This window comes from Corythoichthys intestinalis, chromosome 16 (genome assembly GCF_030265065.1).
Source record: "Corythoichthys intestinalis isolate RoL2023-P3 chromosome 16, ASM3026506v1, whole genome shotgun sequence".
Classification (NCBI taxonomy): Eukaryota; Metazoa; Chordata; class Actinopteri; order Syngnathiformes; family Syngnathidae; genus Corythoichthys; species Corythoichthys intestinalis.
In genome coordinates this window covers 34845604-34870385 of record NC_080410.1, presented here as the reverse complement: position 1 = coordinate 34870385, position 24782 = coordinate 34845604, and the positions used below count along the sequence as shown (strand labels likewise).

The following is a 24782-nucleotide window of genomic DNA, read 5'->3' as shown; positions in this document are numbered from 1 at the left end:
GAAGGCTCTGTTGGAAGGAACCTTCCAAGCGAACCTAAGTAACTTTTTCCACACATAGCAAAGGTTACTATCTAGTTATTGCAATATCCGCAATATCCCTGTGTCTAGTTAAGTTTAGGGTAAAGAATTGGGCTAGGGCCAATTGACCCAAAAAACCCTTTAAATTTCACATTGTGGGACCTGTTTTTTTGGGGGAAAAATGTAGTTACTTTGCTAAGTAACTAATTACTCTTACATTCAGGTAACTGAGTTACTGACGCAATTACTTTTTGGAAGAAGTAATTTGTAACTGTAATTAATTACTTTTTTAAAGTAAGATTAACAACACAGGTTCAGACTGGGCCACATTACTGTCAAATTGTCGAGCTGTTCCGAGTGAAGTATCTTGTCCATATCTGATATGAAACCACCTCCTGTATGTGGTTTCAATCTGTCTCGCAAAAATCAAGATTTCTGTGCTTTGAGACTGTTCAGACTACAAAAGAGCCATCCATTTTCAATTTGTGTTGGCTAAAAATCAAGATTTTGACTTCCAGTCTGAACACGGCCTAATTCACTAGCAGCAGGTGGTGATGTGGTAATATAACAGTGCACATAATAGTATGACAATTTACGTGCTCAGACTACAAGGCCGATGGCTCCAGTGTAAAGTGCCAAATTCTTGTTTATTGCAATCGATGTTTTTTGCACTATTTTAACATCTTTGGATGCCATTGACAAACTATATCTGCTCTAAAAATGAACCATTTTTGGATTGGTCACACACTAATATTGGCATATTAACCTTTAAAAGACTAAGAAAACACATCAACAACCTTCCCTCTGTTGTCACTACTGTAATGTTATTTCATAAATTGGCTGAAATTGACGGCACTAGACGTTCAATCTTTTTTGACAGGGAGTGCTGGAAGCGATTATTTGATCGCCCCCGCTCAAATTAGCCTCCTTTCCCATCTCTAAGCGCCCTCTCCAGCAAGCAGCAACCCGGGGCTTCCCTCTGATTTTTAATCAGAACTTAGACTTTGGCAGGAGACTGCAAAATTTCAGTGGTTTTCATCTGGCACACGAGGCAGTAAGCAAATTAACTCTGTCTCCCAGGCCAGTGTTCCGCGGCGCTGGCCATGAATAAGTCAGCACCCAATGGTGCCTTGGCCTAATGAGCTGCTTTGCATCGCACCGTCGTCAGCCGTTTTTCCTCCCGAGGCGGTAAAGACACCGCCGATGCCGCGCCCTTGACTCGACTCGGCTCCCGTGCGGTCAAACCAGTCCGGGACGTAAGTGCTTCTGACGAGTGAGGATCTGTCCCATGGGCGAAGGGCGGAGAGAGTCCTATCGCGCCGACCTTCCCCGCACTTGGAGAATCTGGGTCAGACCTTGCGTGACGGACAGCCAGCCATTGTCACCCCTTAGACACTCAAAGAAAAAAGGCTGTGAAGTGCTTGGAGCAGGGGTGTCAAACTCATATAGCTGAAACTAAGGAAACACATCAACAACATCTTAATGTTGTAACTAAAAATGTCCTGATCGATTGGCATCGATCAGGTCCGATCACGTCATTTTCAAAGTATCAGAATCAGCAAAAAAAATATCGGACATGCCTTTTTTTTAATATACAGTATGTATATTTTTTATTTTAATCGTTTTCTAATTGTATTTAACGTTACAGACAAAATGTCTTACACTCATCCAGAGTAGTTTTGGCTTAAAGTAGGGCTATCAACTTTATTGCGTTAACGGCGGTAATTAATTTTTTGTAATTAATCACGTTAAATAATTAACGCGTGCGCTGCATGACCCACTCACGCATTGTCGCCTTCAATCTATAAAGACGCCGTTTTACCTATAGATAGCGCTAGAAGGCAGCGTATGATGAGTAGAGAGTATTTTGACAGTCTTTGGCACTAATTTTTATGTGGCTAAAGCCTTACAATACCTCTCTCAGCGATTATAAATAATGTGGGAGGCAATGTGGGGAAGATAGGTAGTAGTTGATAATTTTCTTAACACTCTATGTTCTTTCCCAACGCAGAGAAGATATATCAATTGATGCCCCTACGCACAGTCATGGTTGCACTTCCCATCATGCATTTGGGCAGAAGTTAAATGGCTGCAGTATCATTTGCTGAAAGCTCAACAAATACACTAGATGGCAATATTTAGTCACAATATACAAAGTCACATTTATCCTTTAAGAATTACAAGTCTTTCTATCCGTGGATCCCTCTCACAGAAAGAATGTTAATAATGTAAATGCCATCTTGAGGATTTATTGTCATACTAAACAAATACAGTACTTATGTACTGTATGTTCAATGTATATATTTGTCCGAGTTTTATTTATTTTTTTCTTAATGCGTTGCCAAAATGTATATGATCGGGGAAAATTATCGGGAATGATTGGAATTGAATCGGGAGCAAAAAAAAAAGCAATCGGATCGGGAAATATCGGGATCGGCAGATACTCAAACTAAAACAATCGGGATCGGATCGGGAGCAAAAAAACATGATCGGAACAACCCTAGTTGTAACTGCTTTAATACTGTTAAAAAAAAAACAAAAACAAAAAAAAAAACTTTTTGGCTTCAATCGACGATGATAGACATCCAATCCATTTGGACCGGGAGGGCTGGCAGCGATCATCCGAATGGACTGGACGTCTCTCACCATCAATGGCACTGAAACATGATTATTCATCGCCAGCCATACCAGTTAACCCTTTAGCACTTGGCCTATTTTGGCCTATTTTGGCCGAATTTGCATGCTTTTGATTTTGCCTTTATTTTCAAAGAAAAAAATGTTCACAATTTCAATTTTCTGGGGGAAGAAAAATTATGAACTAGAGGGCACTTTTAAAGATTTTGTTTTTTAAAACCTCTAAACCCTAACTCGAGTTGAGAGCACGCGAGAGCAGAATTACAGACGCCATGACTTTAACGAGATATTATCGCGTACTTACCTTATTTCGATCCAAAAACTCATGTAGCATGTCTCATCGAGTGTCAAGACAAAGCTGTGAATGGCCACAGTCGGACTTTTGGGGGATTTTCTGGGTGAAACACGGTAATATAACAAGGGTCGCAATGCAGAAATTGCAGACATCAAGGAGTGGTCGAGATTTTCGCTTTTAAATATTTACTCTTTTAAACGTCCCCCCCCCCCCCCCCATTTTTCTTTGATTGGATCGATTAATTAACATCCAAAATATCAGGGAAAATACGACAGTAACAACAACAACAACAAATACAATTAAGCAATAGTTATGAGGTAGATATCCTTGACCTATTTATAGACACAATTTTTTCATTGTGACGTAATTTGTTTAGAAGTTAAATATACTTTGTCAAGAGTCAAGAATCTGCATTGGACATGGTGTCAAGAGTCACGAATCTGCATTTAACAAGGTGATGATGTTGGAACTTTTGTTTGGTGCTGTTCCAGTGAGATTTACAAAGATGACTGCCTGGGAAAAAAAACATCAAAATTCCCTCACTCCTTGATGATATGGGGCTGCTTGTCAGGCAAAGGCACTGGGGAGACTTCAATAAATGCACAAGTTTACATTAAAATTTTAGACCGCTTCCATATCCCATCATGCCACATACAGGTAGCTAAAACTGTTAAAGCATTCCTTGGAGAAAGACTCATCCAGTCAATGTCATGGCCTGCAAATAGCCCAGATCTCAACCCTATTGAAAACCTGTGGTGACATTTTTTAAAAAATGGTGCACAGCAAGGCTCTGGCCTGCAAGGATAATCTGGCAACTACAATCAAAGAAAGTTGGCACCCAATTGATAAGGAATACTCATCAAGACCATGCCTCAGAGACTGCAAGCTGTCATAAAAGCCAGAGGTGGTGCTACTAAATACTAGGGATGTGTTTTGATTGTTATTTCTTTGTTTGTTTCTCATGATTCCATATTTTTTTCCTCAGAATGGAGTGATTCCATATATATTTCCCTGCACTTGCTCTATAAAAGTAACATTAACTGACCACCACAATGTTTTTTTATTCATTTCTTTTCGTGTTTCTGAATGCTAAAGAGTGGCACTTATGAACTAATTCATTATTTTTTCAAGCTTTTTATCTGAGTTTGTTCTACATGATAAAATGTCTGAGTGAGTACTCGTCCGGGACTAGTGATTCCATACTTTTTGCGACGGCTTGTATAGTTCATACGGTGGGGCAAATAAGTATTTAGTCAACCACTAATTGTGCAAGTTCTCCTACTTGAAAATATTAGAGAGGCCTGTAATTGTCAACATGGGTTTACCCATGGGTTTACTCAAACATGAGACAGAATGTGGAAAAAAAAAAAAAGAAAATCACATTGTTTGATTTTTAAAGAATGTATTTGCAAATCATGGTGGAAAATAAGTGGTCATTACCAAAATTTCATCTCAATACTTTGTTATGTACCCTTTGTTGGCAACTGAGGCCAAACGTTTTCTTTAACTCGTCACAAGCTTTTCACACACTGTTGCTGGTATTTTGGCCCATTCCTCCATGCAGATCTCCTCTTGAGCAGTGATGTTTTGGGGCTGTCGTTGGGCAACATGGACTTTCAACTCCCTTCACAGATTTTCTATGGGGTTGAGATCTGGAGACTGGCTAGGCCACTCTAGGACCTTGAAATGCTTCTTACGAAGCCACTCCTTTGTTGCCCTGGCTGTGTGTATGGGATCATTGTCATGCTGAAAGACCCAGCCACGTCTCATCTTCAATGCCCTTGCTGATGGAAGGAGAGTTTCACTTAAAATCTCTCGATACACGGCCCTATTCATTATTTCCTTTACACATATCAGTCGTCCTGGTCCCTTTGTAGTAAAACAGCCCCAAAGCATGATGTTTCCACCCCCATGCTTCACAGTGGGTATGGTGTTCTTCGGATGCAATTCAGTATTCTTTCTCCTCCAAACACGAGAACCTGTGTTTCTACCAAAAAGTTCTATTTCGGTTTCATCTGACCATAACACATTCTCCCAGTCCTCTTTTGGATCATCCAAATGTCTCTAGTGAACCGCAGACGGGCCTGGACGTATACTGGCTTCAGCAGGGGGACACGTCTGGCAGTGCAGGATTTGAGTCCCTGGCGGCGCATTGTGTTACTGATAGTAGCCTTCGTGACTGTGGTCCCAGCTCTCTGTAGGTCATTCACTAGGTCCCCCCGTGTGGTTCTGGGATTTTTGCTAACCGTTCTTGTTATCATTCTTACGCCGCGGGATGAGATCTTGCATGGACCCCCAGATCGAGGGAAATTATTAGTGGTCTTGTATGTCTTCCATTTTCTAATAATTGCCCCCACAGTTGATTTCTTTACACCAAGCGTTTTACCTATTGCAGATTCAGTCTTCCCAGCCTGGTGTAGGTCTACAGTTTTGTCTCTGGTGTTCTTCGACAGCTTTTTGGTCTTGGCCATAGTGGAGTTTGGAGTGTGACTGACTGAGATTGTGGACAGGTGTCTTTTATACCGATAATGAGTTAAAACAGGTGCCATTAATACAGGTAACGAGTGGAGCCTCGTTAGACCTCGTTAGAAGAAGTTAGACCTCTATGACAGCCAGAAATCTTGTTTGTTTGTAGGTGACCAAATACTTATTTTCCACCATGATTTGCAAATAAATTCTTTAAAAATCAAACAATGTGATTTTCTGTTTTTTTTTTTCCACATTTTGTCTCTCGTGGTTGAGGTGTACCCATGTTGATAATTGCAGGCCTCTCTATTCTTTTCAAGGAGAACTTCACAGTTGGTGGTTAACTAAATACTTATTTGCCCCACTGTATACCATACACTATAGCACAGTACATATGCTCATATTATTCTCTACTCTCTGCAGAAGTTTTATTATCATTTAATGTTACTTCATTTTTACCTGTCCTATTCAACTGCTTAGACACAGAGATTAGGGATTTGAGCATCCTTATGTACTGAAGTTTCAACCTATCACATTGGAGTAAGTATAATTCATTATAGTGAGAAACAAAGCCGACGCACGGTATTTGCTCTTGCGGGCCACAGAAATGTTGCAAGCCAGATCTCATCCCCGGGCCTCGATTTTGACACCAGTGCATTGCCGGGTGAGGAACCCGTGATAGAACAGGAGCCTCCTCTCTCCCTCCCTCCTATGAGACTGCTCCTCCCTTTGACACATCCTTCCCAGCCTGTATTCCCAGCGAGTCCGAGCGTAGGTGCGGTAAGATCTTGAGTTATGAGCTTTCCTCAGACGGACGGAACAGGGTCGCTCTCGTTTGTCGCAAATCCTTCCCTATCAGCTTCAACGCGACGCGTGTCCGATTCGCCGCTTGGGTTCTCCTTAACACCATGTCGGGATGACAAGGGCACGCTCCTAACTTTCTTCCCGGATTGTCAACATATGACAGGGGTGAGTTTTAATTCCGCTTACTAGAATTTAGCAATTCTCCTTTGGATTTTTTTTTTCTCCCTTTTGCTTCCTCGAGTGTTGAAGTTATTAGAATTCCGCTCACTCTGCGCGCTCCTTAATTTGTTCTGCCTCTGACACTGATGTGCAGTCAGGTAGAAGAGACAAGTAAAGAAAATGTCAAGGCTCTGCCAAGGTAAAGCATGGAGAGTCGATTCTTCTCACTTTATCGTTCTAGGAACACCCCCCCCCCCCACACACACACACACACGTGAACAGGGATGATAGACGTCCAAATGTGTGGTGTCTTACGTCTGCTGTGAATTGAAATTGAGTTTATCGCTAGTAGACGTCCAATACATTTGAAGTAGGAGGGTTGGCAGCGAATGAACGGACGTCTAGCACCGTCCATAGACTTCACTATCACATAGAATTCATAACCTATTGACATGACACGGGAAACGGGGCCGATTTGTTGGGGGCCAATTTTCAAAAACTTCAAATTCACATATTTACAAAACCAAAGCTGCTACTGACCTCAAACCAGGGGTGAAAATGGGCCAGAACGGTCAGGAACGCAGTTCCGGTATAAGATACAGGGCCAGAACGCAGTTCCGGTATAAGTTCCGGTACACGGTGCTTTGATTCCGAAAATATGACGGCAACTGTCAAAACGCTAGGTAAAAAAAAATGCTAAGCTGCCACACATACATTTCAACTCCAAGAAGAAAACAATCTACCAACATCATTTTTATATACACAAGTGTGAACAACAAGCATAATAAAGTGCTTGTGTAGCGTAATCCGTTTCCACCAATATTTATTATTTATTTTATTCCATGAACGGCATGGAGGTTTCCCTGGTTGCTGCAGTTTTCTGAGTCTGACGATGATCAGTCATGTCAACGTGCGAATACACGCAGCAAAGCAAAACGCCTGGACTCATTTATCCGTTCAATTGGCTGTCATACTGACATGTGATCAGCAGAGATAGTTAGCTCTGATTGGTTCAAATTTGCATGTTTTCTGGAGCAGCAAAAAAAAAAAAAAAGAGGTTGAATTGATGCGACAAAAAAGGGCAATGCAAAATAAAATGGATCAAATCTTTAAGAGCGACGAAAGAGTTAAGGAGGCTTATTTATCATAATTTTATTTGCTCTGATGGGGAGGTTCAGAACATTGGAGCTGTCAATGTGCACTTTTGACTTTAATTTGTTCATTTATGTTAAGCTATTTATTCATTTCCTTATGATTTAAAAAAATCAATGTTTGCGCGATCTTTAAAATATATTCCATTTCACTCTGCATAATATGTCATTTGTACTTAATTTTCTGAATGTATGTAGCTATAAAAAAAACAACAACCAAAAAGTAAATGTTTACATTAACTTCAACTTTAATATACATCCTATGTTCTTAAGTTGTTAAAATTGAGATTTGGCATTTAGTATGTGAGGAAATGAGGGAAAATAAAAATTAGGAGCTGGAGGTATGGGTTATTGCTGTTTTTGTTGAAAAAAATAAAATTTTGAATGAAAATCGGTTTTTGTATGCATTATAGAAATAACGGTGCTAAAACAGTTTTCTTTACATTTCAGTAGTGTAAGAGGTTTGACCCCCCCCCCCCCCACACACACACACACACACAAAAAAAGAAAAAATATAAAATCAAATTTCTGGCTCTATGGCAACCTTCGCGTCGGGGAGTTTCGGCAAGAAATTCTAGCCACTTTCACCCCTGCCTAAAACAAACAGGTGCCTACCTTAGCCATATGAGTCACCATGAGCAGCGGCATCAAAAAATTCAAAGTCGTTCCCTAATAAAATCCCGAATAATTATTATTTTTTTTTATATAAGGCAAGGCAAGGCAAATTTATTTATATAGCACAATTCAACACAAGGCAATTCAAAGTGCTTTACATCACATGAAGATCATAAAAATCACATTTAAATCAATACAACGTAAAAACCAAGACAAAAGATCGCATTTAATCACAAATAGACTAAAAATAAATAAAATAAAACAAAAAAATAAAAATAAAACAAAAACTACTACTAATAATAATAATTGAAATCAGCAATGGAGATGAGCACAAGTGGAATACAAAGCAAGTAGATTGGAATATATAGACAATTATAGATATGCAGTGCTAAACAAAAGCGTTTTTAGCCCTGATTTAAAAGAGCTAACAGTTTGAGCATACTTTAGACGTTCATGTAACTTGTTCCAGAGGTGAGGAGCATAATAACTAAATGCTGCCTCACCCTGCTTGGTTCTTGTTCTTGGAACATGCAGAAGACCGGTTCCAGACGACCTTAGGGGTCTAGATGTCTCATAGGAATCTAACAAGTTAAGCATGTATTTTGGTCCAAGGCCATTAAGTGTTTTGTAGACGAGCAGTAGTATTTTATAGTCTATCCTTTGACTCACTGGAAGCCAGTGTAGCGATTTCAAAACCGGTGTAATGTGGTCCAGCTTTCTTGTATTTGGGAGGACTCTGGCTGCAACATTCTGTACTAGCTGAAGCTTCCTGACTGATTTTTAATCAAGACCTGTAAATATACCGTTGCAATAGTCCATATATATTGCTATATAACAATAACACAACTTAAAATGGCTATAAAAGTCTCAGATTTTACACTAGATGCACAAAAATCATCAAATGCAGAGATAATCACGTATATTTTCAGGATCAATAGCAATATTTAACATATCATAATAGTTTTGACCAAAATGGCAACTTTTTTTTTTTTTTAATTTACTGCAAGTTTTCAACAGCTAATAAATCACTCAATTTAACATCAGAAATTCATTACTTGAGGAAAACATGCAGAATCAATTATAAATGATATATAAATAGATGATTAATAAATTCTATATACAATCACAACTTATCATAGAATAGCCCTTTACTATCATTATACACCATATACTGTTAGCGAACGAGGCTAGTGGCCGCCTGGCGTAACAGAAGCTTTTCTGTCAAAAATTGTGAATAAATGCTTAAATCCCCAAATTCTTCATAGATATGGACGACGTAAAACAGTCTTGATTCTTGGTTAAAAGCAAAGAAACCGTGCAGTTAGCATTTGTTTTACGTATATTGACAAAGTACAATGCTACTATGTTAACGAATGAGGCTAGCGGCCGCCTGGCGTAAAGAAGAGCATTTCTGGCGAAAATTCTTGTGAATAAATGCTTAAATCCCCAAATTCTTCATAGATATGGACGTAAAACATTCTCGATTCTTGGTTAAAAGTAAACTATGACGCTAGTCAGTGATGAAAATTAGCCGCCTCCATGTGTAAACAAAATTCCCGCGAATAAATGCTTAAATCATGCATGCATGGTACGAAAAATATAATATTTACCTTGAGTCCACTAACAAATCACTCCTGAGACAATCCTTCCTGTTTGTATGCGGTACAACTTTCGTAGTTAAATCCAATCGTTTGTAAATCCGAGCTTAAATCCGACATGGGCGTGTGCTGTCTTCGGCTATTACTAAATGAAGCTCAGCCCTCTCTGATAAGGCGTCGCGCAACGAATGACGAAGTGACACGTCAATAGTGATGGTGTCTGTGACTTTCAGTTGACGGGACAGGAGGCGTATTTTCAAAAACTTTAAAATTCAAATATTTTCAAAATCCAAGCCGCTAGTGACCTAAAACAGGCACCTCCCTTAGAGCATATATTAGTCTCCATGAGCAGCGACAACAAAATTCAAAGTCGTTCCCTAATAAATCCAGATTAATTTTTTTTATACAACTATAACAAAACTTAAAATGGCTATAAAATTCTCAAATTTTAAACTAGATGCACAAAAATCACCAAATGCAGGTATAATCACTAGGGCTGCCAAACGATTAAAATTTTTAATCGAGTTAATCTCATCTTAAAAATTCATTCATCGTAATTAATTGCAATTAAAACCATCTCTAAAATATGCCATATTTTTCTGTAAATTATTGTTGAATGGAAAGAAGACACAAGACGGATATATACATTCAACATACTGTACATAAATACTGTATTTGTTTATTAAAGCAATAAATCCACAAGATGGCATTAGCGTTATTAACATTCTTTCTGTCAAAGGGATCCACGGATAAAAAGACTTGCAGTTCTTAAAAGATAAATGTAAGTACAAGTTATAGTAATTTTATATTAAAACCCCTCTTAATGTTTTCGTTTTAATAACATTTGTAAAATTTTTCTTCAAAAAAATGAACTAGTTGCTCGCCATTGTTGACGTCGCCGAGCGGTGACGTCATGTGGGCTCCCTGCTTTTCTTCCACAGTGTCTTTAACTACGTAAGGTAGTGATTGAAATACACCACAAGGTGTCAATGGCGAGTTTTAAATTACTTAAAAAATCAAGCAAATGAGTGTGTTTTGTCCCTTGACTGATGCCGTTGTTCCCTGTTTACTAGTCCATGCATTGTACTTCACCATCATTTGAGTGCTGGCTTCACAACGTACGAGACCTCTGATAGTTTGTAGATTGGGACTAAATATTGCCAGTGTATTTGCTGAGCTAAACGAAATGTTTGAATAGAGTTTGACCAAAGTCTGAGTAAGTTTTTGTGTATTTTACATAGCTATTTTGATTGGGAATCCCAGTTCTCTTTGCATTGTTGTTTAACTGTGTGCGAATAGGACCTCATTAATACAGATTGAAGCACTTTTCTTTTTGTGAACATTATTTTTTTTTTTTTGAGAGATGGGACTATGATTGTTGTTGTGCTTTCACTAAATGATACTTATGTTTGTTGTGAATGAGTTGCCGAAGCTTATGCCAATAAATGGCAGGGTCCAATGAACGCCTCTGTCCACTCATCTTTCTCTGCCTCTTAGCTCTCAATGTGCAAAAAACTGCGTCATTGTAATTGGTTTGAGGCAATGCATGACCGGGTCATTCCGCGCATGCGTTAAATGCGTCAAATATTTTAACGTGATTAATTAAAAAAATTATCGCCCTATATTTTCAGGATCAATTGCAATATTTAACATAAAGAACTTTTTGCCCAAAATAGCTACTTAAATTTTTTTTAATTTCGTGCAAGTTTTCAACAGCTAGCGAATCACTCAATTTTCACATCAGAAACTTAATACTTGAGGAAAGCATGCAAAATCATCTTAATTTTACCCAACAAAAGCAAATTTGCATTTTCCTGTACAATCACAACTTATTTAGGTTGAATTCCGATGATACTATTGCCTCAGCAAGTCTTGCCGGCTATCTGGCCCTTGTCGTTTTAGGATGAAATTTTACATAAAATAAAAACACATAAAAGGTGATTTTCTTTTGTATGGATGCAGAAATGTCTAAATTACCACTTTTTTTAGCCCCCAAAAAACGGGCAGTTGGCCGAACATTACCTGACAGTAAAGTTACGCTACTGTGTATGGACATGGCGGCCATCACAAAACAAAGAACTTTTTAAGTTGAAAATTCTTGTAAATAAACGCGTACATCCCAGAATTTCTATAGATATGAACATAAAACAGTCAAGATTCTTGGTTAAAAGAAAAAAAACAACAACAAAAAACAAACAAACAAAAAACGGGCAGTTATCATTCATTTTACATAAATATTTCAAGATAAAGTTAAGCTAATTTTTTCCATGCATTTTTTCACAATGTTTCAAAGTGCATGCGTGGTGATATTTTATATAATTTTCTTGAATCCTCGACCAAATCACTCTTGAGACACTCCTGCCTGCTTGAATGCAGTAAACATTTGTCAGACACTTGAGAATAAACAATGGGTAATAAGTGCAACATTTGTTTTTTTTGTTTTGTTTTATCACAAAAGAAATGATAGAATATAAATTATCGACTTATTTTGTCTTTTTTCTACATGAGGATATTACAGGGTCATTAAAAAAGTAAATAAATATTTTATCTGGTCATGATAATGAAAAGTATGGAAAATAAGATCGCTTTAGACAACATTTCACCTCAAAGTGAATATAATAACAGTGATCCTCGTTGATAAAAATGCTTTATTTTGAAAGGAAACAAGTAGTTTTTTTTTTTGTATCAGTGCTAAATATCTTTTCCAGCAGGGTGCTATTGTTGTAGCTTAAAACTTGAAACTTTTGCGTCAAGCCTACGATTACTTGCGGCACGTCGTAGACGATTCCGCAGGTGGTGGAAATTGTCATATAGATTAGTATGCTTGCGAATACCTACGACGACGAGAACGCAGCCAATCTTTTCGCAGCCGCAAGCGGTTGGGATTACCTTTAAAACTAAAAACTAAAAGGGCTACCAAAAACAACACTGGTGTCAGAATTGTTAATCGGGAGCAAAAAAAAATTGTATCCGTTGGTTATTATTTTGTATTTGGGGGCTTACAGCACAAACAGGAGGGCAAAAAAATGTCATCCCACTTGTTGGTTGCCATTGATGGCGTTAAACGTCCAATTCATTTTTACTGGGATGTTTAAAGGGACATAAATGGCATTCATGTAGGCGTGAGTGATGAATCGATTTTACGAATTAATGTGAGTTTTTATTGCAAAAGATTAATAAGAAAAAAAACATTTAAGTTTTTGTTTTTTTGCCAAAAAGTAAAATCTAGCAACCAGTTGTTCAATGAGAGTGTTTGTTTGCAACATTATTACTTTGTATTTGGGGGCTGACAGCACAAACAAGGGGCGAAAAAAAAAAAAAAAAATCTGAAAAGTTTGCACCTTATTTTTTTCTTTATACTTCAACACCCTGTCTAATCCTGGATCTGCATGGCAAAGTCTGGGTGGCCTTCCTTTCGCTATTGACGTACTATAGGAATCAGAATTGAGTCTGATTACCTTGATTCCAGCTTTAGGTGGAGGGTTTAATGTAAAAGGCAATGAGTTTCTCTTGTAACTGCTAGGCTTACAGTCATAAATCCACATCTTCTCCCCTGACACAGGCTGGGATTACCTGCTCTGCAAGGGGGGAGTTCTCTTCCTCTCTTTTGCCGTTTAGGCATGACAGGCGTGTTGTGTGATTCTAAAACTAACATGCCACGAGAATAAAGATCAACACTCACTGTAATTGACATGTACATACGCCGCGTCTGAAACTACATCTGAGAGATGAAAAAGGCCTTAATGCCTCACGTCTGATCTTTCATAAATTGCTTTTTGCTGAGAATGCTAACTTTTGTCTGGAGCTTTTTGTAGCCCAAATAGCTTCATCCTTGTGAAGTGTCATTCGTACTCAGCATGAGAAAGGTTGGTATTTCATCAGTTTTTTTTTTTTTTTTTTTTTTTTTACATGTATACATTCACGTTTAGTGGTTCTCAAAGTGTGGTCCGCAGGTTCCCCCTAGCAGCCTTCTTTGGGTAAGGAATTTGCCAGTAGAGAGCACGGCGGAATTATTGTTGCCTGTAGGTGACAAGTTGGCCAGTAGAGGGCAGTCTCCAGCCTGTAACAGCATAGGTGCTTGTTTTCCAAAATCAAAGTGAAATATTAATGCTCAAACTGTGCCTTTCCCCCCAAAATTTTTGGCCTACAACAATAATTTACTGCTTGCCATTTACGGCCAAGTACTTCTTGACATGTTACTGACGTAAAATTGTGAAATTTACAGTCGTGATCTAACATTGCTTGGAATCATTCACTTAAGCCCTTTCACATACATCAGAACAAGGCAGGCCTTGTATGTGAAAGCAATTTCCCATGTCGACTGACAAGGAGATTACGCGGATATTTAACGGGTCGCGTCTTAGTATAATATACGGGACTTTCCTGGGACGAGGCGTGTGTATAAGCAAGTGTTAAATTCCGGGGTCACAGCATGATGGCTGATGATGTAAATGTCATGGCAGGTCGATCGTCACTTCCACTTTATGAGCAGTAAGACGAAAAGCGGGAAACAAACATCGCAACTATCAACATAGCAAGCGGGAAATAACTAAAACTGAAAACCTAACGAAATTAAATTGTTACTGGATCGTAGAGCCGAGGAAGAGAGTCCATCGTCCATCTTTGGAAATGTCTGGTTTATTTTTTTGCCGATGTTAGGGTCCGCAACTGGGATGCGTTCAAGGGTTTATTAAATACTAGGGCTGTCAACTATTAAAATTTTTAATGGAGTTAATCACAGCTTAAAAATTAATTAATCGTAATTAATCGCAATTCAAACCATCTATAAAATATTTTTCTGTATATTATTGTTGGAATGGAAAAATAAGCCACAAGACGGGTATATACATTCAACATACTGTACATAAGTACTCTATTTGTTTATTATAACAATAAATCAACAAGATGGCATTAACATTATTAACATTCTGTTAACGCGATCCATGGATAGAAAGATTTGTAGTTCTTAAAACATAAATGTTAGTACAAGTTATAGAAATTTGATATTAAAACCCATCTTAATGTTTTCGTTTCAATAAAATGTGTAAAATTTTCAAACAAAAAATAAACTAGTAGTTCGCCATTGTTGATGTCAATACACAATGCTCATGGGTGCTGAAACCCATAAAATCAGTCGCACCCAAGCGCCTGCAGAGGGAGACAAAAAACACAAGTAACAAGAGGATATGACACTGTGCTGTCATTTTAATCTGTTTGAGCGGGGCATGTGCGTTAAATAAGTCAAATATTTTAACGTGATTAATTAAAAAAAATAATTACCGCCTGTTAACGTGATAATTTTGACAGCCCAATTAAATATAAACAAAAATACACGCGATCACGGAAAAGGGGGAGTAACACAATGAGTCTGTGACAGTAGGTCGACAAGGATCAATAATACTAACCTAAGCGGTAGGCAGAGAGCCGATTAGACAACAAAACAAATACACTCAAATACCAGCACAACGTAGGGGAATTCAAAACAAGGGCGGCAGACGAACAAGCTGGCAAATGCTCAAAATTTGAGAGTACAAGTTTTTGAATGGCGCCCAGCAAGTTAATATCTCTGCATCCTTCTCTTTGATCGCCTGGGCTTAAATACAGTCTTGATGAGCTTGAATTGGTTGCAGATACGACGTCGGGAACGCTCCCACAAAACAAGATTTGACCAACATTGTGACGGCCGATGCCGACCAAAAATGACGTAATATCCGGGTTATAAAATTGCGCCAGCAGCCCTCCCCGCACAGAAAGCGCCAGTGGGATACACAGGACAATTCTGTGAAAGTGTCCAACCCGCATCATTCCTGGGATATCTCTACATGCATGAAAGCAATAAAGCGAGTAAATCCCGCGTCATTTTACACGGGAATTTACCGGGATATATTTGTGAAAGGTGCTTTTGATGAGGGATCTTCTGTTCACCTAGCCTGATGGCTACCATACTACCTTTCATTTGCGAACTGTGGACAACAATTTATAAATTTGTTTGTTCCCTATGATGATAACATAGTCCCGACAGAGCTTGGATTGCTTTTTAGTTCAAGTTTGAGATCGGTGGCAACTTTACTGATCCTGCAGGATCTTCTTTTAAGCCCTCTGTAAAATCCATTATTAGTCTTCCCAACAGAGACAGCACTTGGCATTCATCAGCACTTCAATGAAGCTGACCTTCCAAGGTCTGTCCATCAATCCTGCGTCCTTGACAGTGGCCTCGGACCATGAAGTTGCCGTGCTTCAATGCTAACGGGCTGAGATGGGAAGGGGTTGTCCCGAATGAAGATGTCACGATATCATCCAAACGCCAAGAGCTTTGATAGCGACAAGCTCCTCTTGTAAGCGCAGCTTTAACAATTTACGAGACATTTGTCTGTAATCCGGCACAAACCCCTTGCGACGCATTGGAATTCATCAATTATGCAGATGTTGCCGTACAAAGGCGGAAAACACATCCAAGTTAGTGTCAATGATTTTCGAGGAGGAGAGGAATTAATGATCTAATCTGTCATCTGTGGGCCAGTGAAGCCCTTTGAGACATTTGTCGTGATTAAGGGTTATAGAAGTAAATGTGACAAGTGTGTGTGTTTGGAGGGATGCTGAGAACAGATCTAGCCACCCCATAGACATTTTACCTGATGCCAGTTCACACCCTGTAACTGACAAGGTTAACAATGGCCTCCGAGGGCTCGACAGCTGCTCCGCACGCGGATTAGGTCACCACATGCAGGTCCGCGCGCACATATTGTCTATGCAGTCTATGAAGTGTTTGTTCGCGTGCGGGTGGCTAAGCTAACAGTGGGTGTCAATGGCTCACAAGGACGAGTAAACAACCAGTACTATATACACAATTTTGCATCAGGGAGAAGCGACACGCAGCCCAGCAGTCAAATTGGCTCCGACAAATAAATACAAACAGGATATGAATAGCCCAGGGCGTCCTCTTTCACCTTTTCATTTTTGCAGATTTGTGTACAAAGCAAGCGTGTCTTAATTGCATTAGGATCTCGGCGGGTTTGCTTTATGTTCCACGGGAGAGGGAGCGATTTGGCCTCTGTTTTTGTTTACACTTTGAACGCATGCTCTTGCTGTATCCCACTCGCTCGTCAAGCTTACTGATGTGCCTTTACATTCCATCAGCAAAAAAGTAATGGCGCCATTAGAGGCCATAATTGCATATGGAACCCAGGGAAAAATATATGGGAGTTCTGTACTTGCCCCCTGTTTCACCTCTTTACCCATTCCTTACTTTCTTCTTTCCTACCTCTGAGCCTTTCCCTGGAGAGAGAGACTCCCACCCCCAATCCACCTGCCACCCGCTTGTTCTTCATCTTGGGAGGAAGGCATCTGGAAAACAGACATGTCTCCGCCCCTTTCCATCACATTCAACAAGCATTGCTATGTTGATCATGGAGGGCCACCTTTGAAATCTAAAGGTTTAGTGAGAACAAAGCCTTCAGGATCCCTAGCAACTGTAAATACTATATATGGTGTGAGTGGGGGGGTGTAGGGGGGTTATGAGTATTAATGGCGATTGGTCTAAGACTGCAAGGTAAGCTTGACTTCTCCCAAAATGTCAAAAAAAAAGTGATAAAATACATCAGGGCTGCAGCTATCGATTATTTAAGTAATCAATTACCGTATTGGCCCGAATATAAGACGTTGTTTTATGCATTGAAATAGGACTGAAAAAGAGGGGCTTGTCTTATATTCGCAGTCTAGACATTATACCCATTCACGACGCTAGATGGTGCCAGATATCATTGAAACGATGTTCTGTCATGACAGATCTCAGCTACTCTCAAGTTTAATTAGTTTGCATTATTTTATTGCAATGTTTTTCCTTATTCAGATTTGTTTCAAGACTACAGTTAGTTAGATTTCACTTTAATGGTTAATGCAGTTATTGCAATATTTTTGTTTTATCACAATAGATAGGTTTATTTACATTTCAAAAACCAAAAGCCATTCATTTACGAATGTGATTGCACTTTAGTTTACATATTTAAATGTTCAGATATTAAGATTTGAATGAGGCAAAATAACATGCTTTTTCTCTCAAAACGAGGGGTATTCAAAAAGTAATGCACCCAACTTTATTATGTACAAACAAATTATAACAGCAACATGGATTATACATCAAAAGAAAGGTACCAGTGTGAGGATTACATTTTTACTTCTCCACATAGTCTCTACTTCTCTCAAGAGCTACAGTCCACCTCTGAACGAGGGCATGTATACCAGTGTTGTAGAACTCAGCCGGTTGATCTCTACGACAATTCTTGACAGTTTTCACTTCGTCGTCATTACCATATCGGTTTCCCCAGAGTCCTTCTTTCATTGGACCAAAGAGGTGGTAGTCTGATGGTGCCAAATCAGGAGAATATGGTGGTTGTTGTATGACAGTCCATCCAAATGAAGTGATGACCTCCATGGTCCTGATGCTTGTGTGAGGATGTGCATTGTCATGCTGGAGGAGCAAATTTGCCGTGTCCAAGTTGGGCCGAACACGTCGAATTCTTGCTTTGAGCTTCCTAAGAGTGTCAATGTATACCTCAGGGTTAATGGTTTCCCCCTTCGGCAAAAAATCCACAAGGATTACACCTTGAGAATCCCAAAAAACGGTGCCCATAATTTTGCCAGCAGACTTTTGGGCCTTGAACCTTTTGACAAGCTTCAAGAAGGGCAGTCATTTTGGAAGCGAGTTTAAGCTTTAAAAATCTGAAAATAAGAAAACACATACTGTATAACAATCGCAAAAAGGTGTGTCCTATCATGATTGTGCCAAATATAAACAAGATTGGCAAAATCCTGAACAAGCAATGCACTTGAGTGCATTACTTTTTGAATGCCCCTCGTATGTTGTTATAATCATTTGTTTCAGATGTACTGTATTTATTTTCTGTATAAAAATTAATTTGGTGTTCAAAAGGTTTTTTTCAAACTTGAGTCTTGAAAAAGAGGGGGTCGTCTTATAATCAGGGCCGTCTTATATTTGGGCCAATACAGTAATCTATCAATTAGTTCGAAAAATCAAGTAACTAGATTGGGAACATTTAATGTGTTGCAGAATAAATTTTAGGAGATGTAAAACAAAGGCTTGCTAAGATTGCTCTTTCAAAAGAGCATTCAATGCGACTACAAAATAAAATTTCTGAATGTTTTTCAAACTGTGCAGAATTGCACTTTCATTTCACAAAAGCAATAATTGAAAAAACATGAGCTTAGCCTCAAACGGTATAAAAAAAAATTATAAATGAGGATCGAAGTACAACAAAAGAACAATTGGCTAACTTGCATAGCAAATTTTTGCTAGCTCAAATGCTATAAAATTTTTCTTTTTAAATTTGCAATGCGCTTAACAAATTCAAACACATATTCCTACAAAAAAACTGCTAGATGCACCTCTAAACTAAATTACGAATGAATAAAAAATCATATGAGCTCAAACAAAAACTTACCTTATGTTGGTCTTAACAGGGAGTAACTGGTCCAGCCATTTAGATGAATTATGTCATATTCATGTTTGCCACTAGATGGCAGTGTGTACACCCAAATCAGGAAAACTAAATGCAAACACTTTCAAAACAAACCATTATAAAACCATTCTAATTAAACGATTCCTCGAAGCAGCAAAATTTGATTCGAAGCTTTTTTCTAATTGGATTGCTGGATTTAATCGTTTAATCGTTACAGCACTAAAATATGTACTGTTGTGTGTACATGTCATTGATGTAAATTGCACTATGGTGCGCTCAACTTTTGTTCAGAATTAGCTTCTTATCAATGGTTACGATGCGGCTTGCTCTTTATTTTTTCGCACAGCTTCACAGTCCTTTAAACAGTGTGGACGCTGTGCGTTTCCAGAGTTGAGAGTGCGTTGTTTCACTGCAGCGAAACGAGACGGAACATTAGCTAAAGGCTGGATTTATCCCGCCCGTTGGATGCTCTGCAGCTCCCGGGGTCTTTGGGCAGGGAGCAGAGCTTGGCTGGCCGGGACACTCTACTTCTCTGCATGATTATTGGATGATCTGAGTCGGAATCCCTTTTTGACTGACAGCGAAAAAAGCGAATCAGTGATCTTGTCGTATTAACATTCACGAGAGGCATTTTTCAATTTTCATTCCATGTTTTTGAGCTGAACCGGAGACTTTCATAATCATCATAGTGACACTTGCTTTGTTAAAAACGACTACCGAAAAATTGAACTTCTATTTCTGGCTTTATTTCTTTTTTTTAAAATTGTTGCTGGTTGTGTTTTGAGACTTCTGGCACTCTAGTTTCTTTCCCTACTGAGCTGTGGGTGCCTTGAAGTCCCCCAACGTCACAAAGCACTCACAGGTGGACACATATTGATGTTCCCATCATTGAAAGACCAGCATCCGCCACTGATGTGTATGTATATGGCGGAAAACACAGACAAGGCTGAAAAAGTAGTTTCTGCTCTTGCACCCCTCTTTAAAATAAACTGCTGTATTTTATGGCAAAAGAACGGTTGTGTTTGATAGAACAATATGTCTATATGCTGCCATAGCAGATTGATGGCGCATGAAGCCCCCGAACTGTTTTTAATTTGTCCGTTTTACCCTGGAAACCCCCATTGACAGACGTCGCGCAACCGCTTTTGTTTCAACCCAGCAATAAGAAGAAAGTAAGTAATTATATTTATTAATCAAAATGTCATTTTTTAGCTTAGAATCATTAATTGATAATATTTAATATTTCGTTAAAAAAACCTTAAAAATGATTCACTCACATATTTTAAACTTTTAAACAAATTATGTCACAATGAAAAAAATGGCGTCTGTAAAAAACTCACTGATATCTACCTCATAATTATCGATTAATTGTATTTTTTTGTTACTGTCGCATTTTCCCCAATATGTTAGATGATAAATAGTCGATCCAAACAAAGTAAAATTGAAAAACAAAAAAAACATTTAAAAGGGTAAATATATGAAAAAGAACATCTCGACCACTCCTTGATGTCTGTGATTCCTGCATCGCGACCCTTGTTATATTACCATGTTTCACCCATAAAATCCACCAAAAATCTGGCTGTGGCCATTCACATCTGTCTTTATACTCGATGATATATGCTACATGGAGTTTTGGGATCATAACAAGGTAAGAACGCAATAATATCTTGTTAAAATCATGGCGTCTGTAATTCTGCTCTTGCGTGCTCTCGCCTCCAGTTAGGGTTTTGCTGTTTGAATTTTTTTTTTTTTTTTTTTTGTTAAATGCCCTCCTGTTCAAAAATTTTCTTCCCCCAGAAAATAGAGATTTTAGGCTTTCCAATGATGTATCACACATGCATTTTGGACAATTTTGAAATTTGGTCAAATTGGGGGTCTCGGAGCGGAACTTCAAGTCACCTGAGTGTTTTCCGCCATATACAGAATATATTAAAAAGGCCTATATGTATGTACTGTGTCACAGTCCAAATTCACACATATCACAATATCACAATCAAATTTATTGGACGCCTATCAACACAAATAGCAGCCAATTAGTAAAAATAAATACAAAATCAATGCATTTTAAAAATGCGATCATTTTTATCCAATTTCAGTCCTCTGTTAACAGATGAAAGTGGAAGTATTTCAAGTTGGCCCTTCCATCCCGTGATTTTTCTTAAAGCGGACCTTAGAGAAAATAATTCGGACACCCCTATTGTTGATGACTGACCAACGCTTCTGTGCCATCATCAATTTACCACCTTTAATTTAAATAAGTGAATCATTTGGCAAACTGTAAATTGTCATGCGAGTTGTGTGACGTAGCAACTTGACAGATGACATTTAGCCATTGAGCTCAATGGATGATACGAGCTCAGTTTGAGGTCTCTGCATTTGTAATCTCACAGCTGTCCAGAGGCAAGAAAAATGAGCAGGCTATTTCTACTTGGACTCGGCCCGTGATGCAACTCTTCCTCGGAGGTCGGCCGTGACCTTTCTCCTCCCAACATTTTGGTGAGAGATCGCTACTGATGTTGACCTACAGGGCTAGAAAACCAGCTGGGTACATGCGATTGCTCCCGCATTGCCTCTAATTAGTGCTGCCTCAATCCGCTTAGCGACGCCGTTTTCAAAACTGGGTGATCCCCAAAAGAGAGAGAGAGTGTGTGAGCGAGGCTTTCATGAATGTTGAGCAAAAACAAGCCTGACTTTTCGGTCCACTTCTTACAGAACCAGTTAAAGGATGCTAGTACCACCATGTTATAGCTAGCTTGGGCAACACTGGAGCAGACTAACAAAGGTCCTCAGGTAAAGTTTTATTCAACTTTTGAGCAGTATATTGAATAGGAGCGTGACAAAATATCGAAATGGTGATATGTTGTGATACCTAGTATCCCAAAAGGTTATTGATATGCTCCCGCTAAGAACCGATATAATTGTTTTTTAAAGTGATCTTCTAACTTAAATACATTTAGGCTCTAATAAACCACAATTGTTCTCTTGTACTAAAATATGTTGTTAGAAACACATAAAATGTTAAATCAATGGCAATATTTTATAATATTTAGTCCATATTTTGACCGTTAGTTGGCGCCATGGTTTGCGGGCTCGCAGTGGTGACGTCATTGGTATCTTTCGTGTTCAACAATTCCTTATTGCTGCCTAAACTCGCGAAGTAAAATGCCACGATGTGCTGCTTTTGGATGCAATTTCCAGTGAAATGGAAACAAGGGGAATGAAGTGAGTGGTCAAGGTGGAATTATTATTTTTAGTGAATAAATGTGCATAAGTGGAAGCTTCTCCCCCTTTTTGGTCCCTGCATGCACGTATCCTACCCACCACGCGTTACAACTAGCGCCCGAACATTTTTCCTGGATCCTCAGTCAAGTAAGGGATCTGTCTATTTTCTGGATCCGACGGTCCCACCGTGTCTGCAATATTGGTTTCTGATCTGTCCATTTTTTTGATTTGTCGGTCCCACAGAGGCTTTTCGGATCAGTCTGTTTTGTGGAATCGACGGCCTAATCGCGGCTGCGACATTGCCATGGTATCGGTCTAATTCCTGGATCTTCGAGTGAGTAAAAAACGCGGATTTGGATTACTATTGCTATCTTTTTTATTGACTATTCTTCGTGGGAGTTTTCCCCAAATCATATTAAATAATTAAAGCACTATGGCGCGCTACAGTGACGACAGTGACTCTGACGTGGACCTTACAACAATGTTGGGAGTTCGTCAGGGAACGCGTGTTTGCGTACTGCGGAGCTCCCGAGTGAAGAGTTGTCAAGGTGGAAATATTTTTTGTGAATAAATGTGCATAAGTGGAAGCTTCTCCCCTTTTTGGTACTTTTATACACGTATCCTAGCTACCACGCGTTACAATGTACAAGACATGGATTACACAAGGTGTGCTCTTTGGCCTGTACTGTATGTAAAGCACACGACAGCTCTGGATGCTAACAATCTACATAATTATAAGGGATAAGTTTGAAAACGCAATATGCTTACCTTGAATATCTGCTAATAAAACCGGACAGCATACACTCTCGCTCCCAACCGGACTTCCCAACAGGACTCCCTCGCATCACCAGTTTTGCCCAACTTTTGTCTTATCAGGTATTTGCTGCACGCATTTTTCCCTGAAGCTCGTCTTGTGAACGACCGACAGTGCTGTCCTGCTCTTCACTTTTCAGATCTGGTTCAAATAGGAAGGGTAGAACTGACGACATGTTGGGAAAGCTAACGAGTGACACGCTGGAATTTCGGCAACCGGACCAGTGACGTCACGCACTGCGACGTAACAAGAATGGTGACCTATTACTTAAAATAATTTTACAAACTTTATTAAAAAAAAAACATTAAGAGGGGTTTTAATATCAAATAATTATAACTCATACTAACATTTATCTTTTAAGAATTACTTGTCTTAAAAACAGAGGATCCCTTTAAAGGTGACAATGTTTTAAAAAAAAAAAAGAAAATAAAAAAGGAACCAAGTCGCTACCAAAATCTTCCACCATAATAGTGTCTCTGTCAACTTTATGGTTGCCATTGACGAAAACAAAAATGAATGAAATGAACAGAAAAAAATATTTTTATAATGGCGTCAAAATTATTTTTTGAACAGATTATGTGACTAGCACCTTAGGTGGTCATCTGCTTTGCATATAATTTTCAACAACAACAAAAAAAAAAGGGGAAGGGCAATTTTATTTTTCAAATGATTTTTTTCTTTGATTGAAAATATTTTTTTTGATTGAAGCAACTTTTTTGGGGATTGAATGATTTACACACAAATGTCCTACCCATAATATGGCCCAAATACAAAAAGGATTGCTTCAATCAAATAAAACTTTTTCAATGAAAAATTAAGTGTTCAAATGCCAAATTTTTCAATCTCAAATATTTTTTTCGCATTCAAAAATGTTTTCTATGATTGGATTTTTTCTTTTTTTGATTGAAGTGTTTTTTCTTTTTGAAAATATATATATTTTTGAAGCAACTTATTTTTTTTTTATTGAATAAGACAAAAACGTCCTAGCCAAAATGTGGCCCAAACAGAAATCAACAAACATCACTTCAATCAAAAAAGTTGCTTCAATCACCCCAAAAATTCAAAGAAAAATACCTTTCACGTGCACTTTTGAGTTTCAAATTAATTTTTGCATCGAAACACATTTTTTTTTTTTTTTATTCAAGCGACTTTTTTTTTTAATTGAAAACATATATTTTGATTGAAGCAACTTTTTTTTTTTTTTATTGAAGCAACTTTTTTTGGATTGAATAATATAGACACAAATCTAACTCCATATGGCTACGCCCAGGGGGTACAATTTTTGACTGGGGTAACTACATTGGCACGACACCGGCGGGCGTACCATATTCAATGGTTGACAAGCTTGGCGAAAAGTATTGCCTGAGCAGCCTGATTTAGAATTCCCCTCAAGAATGATGGGAAACAAACAAAACAAAAAAACGCTTATTGTCAACTTATTATTATAAATATTCTTGTAAGCTAATTTTATTGCTGACACTGCGTTTCGGGGTCATCAGCATGTTGTGTCCTCCTGCCCAAAAAGTCAAA

At 38.6% G+C, this 24782-nt stretch overlaps 1 protein-coding gene across 9 annotated transcripts in view; it reads left to right on the top strand.

Annotated features, from left to right (window-relative positions):
* Nucleotides 1-24782, top strand: part of srcin1a (SRC kinase signaling inhibitor 1a) — a 255777-nt gene that overhangs the window by 72384 nt on the left and 158611 nt on the right. The window contains exon 1 of one of the 9 annotated variants that reach the window (XM_057817363.1): nt 5174-6382. The exons of the other annotated variants lie outside the window; for them this stretch is intronic. The gene's annotated coding sequence lies outside the window, so the exon portion shown is untranslated. Of the gene's footprint in view, nt 1-5173; nt 6383-24782 lie in introns of those variants that run through there. 9 annotated transcript variants of the gene reach the window in all.